Source organism: Engraulis encrasicolus, chromosome 19, assembly GCF_034702125.1.
Source record: "Engraulis encrasicolus isolate BLACKSEA-1 chromosome 19, IST_EnEncr_1.0, whole genome shotgun sequence".
NCBI classification, from domain to species: Eukaryota; Metazoa; Chordata; class Actinopteri; order Clupeiformes; family Engraulidae; genus Engraulis; species Engraulis encrasicolus.
The window spans coordinates 8387519-8392518 of NC_085875.1; the positions used below are offsets into that span (position 1 = coordinate 8387519).

A 5000-nucleotide genomic window follows, 5' to 3' on the forward strand; every position below is an offset into this window, starting at 1 on the left:
CACACACACACACACACACACACACACACACACACACACACACACACACACACACACTGTTCTCTTACTTTTAACACACACACACACACACACACACACACACACACACACACACACACACACACACACACACACACACACACACACACACACACACACACACACACACAGTCTCCTGCCTGCCTGCTCTGAAATGAAGTCATTCTCCGTCACAGCATAAGCACAATCCCTCCAGTCAAAGCAGACCTGAGCCAGGTGTGTTTCACAGCTTACAGAGCTGAACCGCTCCATTACACTGCAGCACACTTATTCCCCACGCAGACTATGCTTCCCTCCATCCCTCTCTCTTTCTCTCTCTTTCTCTCTCTTTCTCTCTCTCTCTCTCTCTCTCTCTTTCTCTTTCTCTCTCTCTCTCTCTTTCTCTCTCTCTCTCTCTCTCTCTCTCTCTCTCTCTCTCTCTCTCTCTCTCTCTTTCTCTTTCTCTCTCCTCTCCCCATCCCTCTGTCTCTCCACTTATTTCTTACCCTCTCCCCCTTCTCCCCCTTTTACCCCTTTGACTCTCTCTCTCTTTCTCTCTCTTTCTCTTTTTTCTCTCTCTCTCTCTCTCTCACTCTCTCTGTCTTCTTTCTTACTTTCTCCCCCTTTTCCCCCTTTTCCCCCTTCTACCCATTTGTCTCTCTTTCTGTCTCTCTCTCTATCTCTCTCGCTCTCTCTCTCTCTCCTCTCTCTTTCTCTCTCTCTCTCTCTCTCTCTCTCTCTCTCTCTCTCACTCTCTCTCTCTCCTTCTCTCTTTCTCAACAGTGTTCGGTGTCTGTAAAGCTCTGTGGGTCTGCTTCTCATTCGCAGCCTTCTCAGTGCACTAGTTAGTGGCTAAGTGGGCTCCTTCCTGGATACCGTGGGTGTCCCGCAGTCCAGACACAGAAGCACGCATGCACACACACATGCATGCACGCAACCCTGTCAGTGCAGTGAGCCATTGCGCCGTCTGCAACTGCTCCACACCTGCAGTCAGAGCTTCCATAAAACCACTTCACTTCGTAGTGGTGGTCTGCAGGGCATGTCTGACTGTGTGTGTAGTGTGTCTAGTGGGGGGTCAGGATGTGTGTGTGTGTGTGTGTGTGTGTGTGTGTGTGTGTGTGTGTGTGTGTGTGTGTGTGTGTGTGTGTGTGTGTGTGTGTGTGTGTGCATGTGTAGTGTGTGTAGTGGGGGGTCAGGATGTGTGTGTGTGGTTCATAATGAGGGTACGCCTTCTTCACACCTTTCTTTTCTCTTCTTTTCCTTGTGAACTCTTTCTTTCTGTCTATCTTTCCTGCCATTATCGGAGTGTACTGTAACACTGAAACTTCTTCATCTCTCTCTCTCTGTCTCTCTCTCTCTGTCTGTCTATCTCTCTCTCTATCTCTCTCTCTCTCTCTCTCTCTCTCTCTCTGTCTATCTCTCTCTCTCTCTCTCTCTCTCTCTCTGTCTCTCTCTCTCTCTCTCTCTCTCTCTCTCTCTCTCCATCTCCATCCAATCCTTCCTCTCACCCTCAGGTTAACTCCCATGACCGTTAACCACCCAGCTAAATTGCCTAATTGTTGAACATGGCCATAAAACAATGGGCGAACTTGTTAAGATTGACAGGACAAATTCCTGGGAACGTGGTGAGCGGGCCTGCTTATGTGGCTCATTTAACCACACACATACAACCCTCTGACCCCCTCACCGAACACACACACACACACACACACACACACACACACACACACACACACACACACACACACACACACACACACACACACACACACACACACACACACACACACACACACACACACACACACACACACACCGACTGCTGCACCCTGCCGCCAGCTCCCCCAGTCTCACGCAGGGTTAGGGTCTGAGAATGTACATATATCACTGCCGTTGGCAAACAGCACTTATGCACTACGGTATTGTTTTTCCAGCTTCAATTGTCAGTTATTTGGCTTTTTTCAACGGGTGGGCTTTTTAGCTATAAAAGTCGTGCAGGATATTGGCCCATATTAGAGGTTTGTTCATTCTCTCAGGCTTTGGGCTTTTCGGTTCAACAGAGGGCCTCCACTATTTGAAATGGAACCCCAGGGATTCATCATTCAGTTGTAACAGTCAACACACGAAGCACATGAGAAGAACAAACGAGCAGGTGTGTAATGGAGGGTGGGAGGAAAGGACAGGAAAGGAGAGAGAGAGAGAGGGAGAGGGAGCGAGAGCAAGAGCAGAATATGGAGGGATAGAGCAGGTGAGAAGGAAAGAAACAGAGAGAGAGAGAGAGAGAGTGAGAGAAGGAGAGATTGGAGGCAAAAGTGGATGGATGAGAGAGAGAGAGATGGAGAACGAGGAGGCCTGGAAAAGGAAGGAGTGGTGAGAAAGAAAATACACGGTAATGTCTAGATGTTTCGAGAAAGAGAAAGACAGACAGAGGTGTGAGAGAGTGGACGGACAGAAAGAGAAAGTGATGAGAGAACGGAGGGATAACTAAGAAGAACAAATATAGCTGAGGTACTGATGTGGTGAACAAGATGGAGAAAGAAACACAAGGGTTACAGTGGGTGGCTAAAATAGAGCGAAAAGAGAAGAGAAGAGAAGAGAAGAGAAGAGGAGGGAAGGCCTTGGGTGACTTCTAAAAGGGCTTTGGAGGCCCATTCCACAGATGAAAAGTGTTATTAAGGACGGACTGGAGAAGGTGGCATTGCAAAGGTGGTGAAGGGTGAGCTGAAAGGTGCTGACTGCGTGAGAGGTGATGAAGACATAAAAGCAGACGTGAACTGAAATGAAATGAAGTGAAGGAGAAGGAGAAGGAGAAGTGAAGTAAAGAAGAAAGCCAGCTATGAAGGAATAGGAATAGAAACAGATAACTGATTCTGATGTCTCTGCCATGGCTGTCCTGAAAACGTAGGCTGAATCTCAAATGGTGCACTTGTGCACTTTAGTGTTCATGTTTCAGTGCGTATGCCGTATTAGTTACACACTGAAACATAGTGCCCGAAGTGCACAAGTGCGCCATTTGAGATTCAGCCGTAGTTTCGAGTTAACCACTTCATTAGCTTGTGTAGACAGTTAGCAGAGCGGATTTGCTCGAATACATTCACCGTTTCAAAAGTTATTGCAGAAATTACTTGTGTCAGTCAGGTAGATGTACGCGTGAATGCACATAGGCCTCTGGCACCTTTAGAGGCATGAAAATCATTTAGAAGTCAGAGGAATCTGGGAGGTGTTCCACAAAGTAGATTTGGCCATTTACCCAGGTATGTTTCAGTCAGAGAAACGTGCATCAAGTAACAAAAAATCCAGGGCATTTTGCTATGCATTGGTGCATAATGGCAACCTAATGCATCAACTATGTACAGTATGTAAGCCCCCTAATCCATAAGAGTTTTCTATTACTAAGTGTACCACTCACTCTGAGATGCTCCTGTAGTTTCGTTACTAATGGCACAAACTGACCAGACACGCCTTGAGCGACTCTGGTCGGAAGTAATTGACTTTGCATTGAGTCGCTGGCGACAGAAGAGACAAAAAGCCATTTGGGCGACTAGAGGTGACTACTTGGGATGAGCGTCTGCGGGTGAAAATGGGAAAAAATTGAGAATTTGCCTTTTTTTTCAGCCGTTTTGGGCCCATAGAAGTCAATGTAATTTTTTGAATTTGGGCGGAATTTAGCGCATTTTGGCGTTTTTTCGGAACCTTTTGGGGCGGGATTTGATCAGACACATCTGGCAACACTGGCCATTTGGAATGTCGAATGCTTGCATTCTGCTTCTAACGGGCACACTCTGATGCTTTTATCGTTTGTATCGTGCTTGCTACACAGTCCAGAGATTCTCGGTCGCTTAATCTTGTCGCCGCCAGTGTGTTCGCCCGGTCAACAGAGATTCTTTAAGTATATAGAGATATGCCAACATAATAGGTTTCTATGGGGACCTAACATGACCAGGTTCCGGTCTGCCTAAAGGGCCGTGTCATAATGCTCCTACAATGAATAGAACAGTCCTTAGGTCTGCCTAGGTCTGCCTAAAGGGGGCCATAATAGAACCAGGAAACAATGGGCCAATGGAACCTCTCTCTCTCTACTCTCTCTGCGGTCAATCTCCAACCTGGAACACCCACCCTCTTTCCCCTGGTCTGAAGTAATGAAAGCAGAAGAAAGAAGAGAAACAGAAAAATGAAAGATGTCAAAGTTATTTTTTCAAGTCATCTTTATCTGCAGTATATTTTCTGCAAGTACTAGAATGAAGAATATGAGCCTCTTTGTTATCTTGCAAAATATCAAATAAAGTCTCTCACTCACACACACTCTCTCGCTCAGCCGTTCACACAGACACGCACACACACATGTGCATGTGTATGCGCATGAAAACACGCATGCAGATAAATACACACACACACACACACACACACACACACACACCGCGTCAGCTGCAGCGATGGGCTATTGCACCGTCTTCCACTCGCTCATTCTCTCAGCCGTGCGTGCGTGCGTGCTTGCGTGCGTGTGTGTGCGTGCATGCGTGCGTGCGTGCGTGCTTGCGTGCGTGTGTGTGCGTGTGTGTTGGGGCTTAGAGGAAAAAGTTTGTGTGTGTGTGTGGGATGGGGAGCAGGGTGGTTCTCAAGCTTCAAGGGACTTTAAAGGTTTTGGACAAGAGCACTGTAGACTGTAGAGAGATGGGGAGGAGGCTGTTGCAGCCTGGGAACCAAGAGAAAAATGGAAAGACTTTGTGTAGATGTGTGTGTGCGTGTGTGTGTGCGTGCGTTTTATGTCAGCATGTGCATGAGAAAGGAAAGAAAGTGTGTGAGGGAATATGTCTACATGTGTGAACTGGCCAAGTTGAAATGCCATTATATCATGCGTGCCTTTATCTGTCCGTGTGCGTGCGTGCGTGTGTGTGTCTGTGCCTGTGCCTGTGTGTGAGCATGTTCGTGTGTGTGTTTATGTGTGCATGTTCATGTGTGTGCGCACGGGTGTGTGTATGACT

At 47.2% G+C, this 5000-nt stretch overlaps 1 protein-coding gene across 3 annotated transcripts in view; it reads left to right on the forward strand.

Annotated features, from left to right (window-relative positions):
* The window catches only part of daam1a (dishevelled associated activator of morphogenesis 1a), a 148561-nt gene that overhangs the window by 89139 nt on the left and 54422 nt on the right, over positions 1–5000 (forward strand). The gene's annotated exons all lie outside the window — the stretch shown is intronic.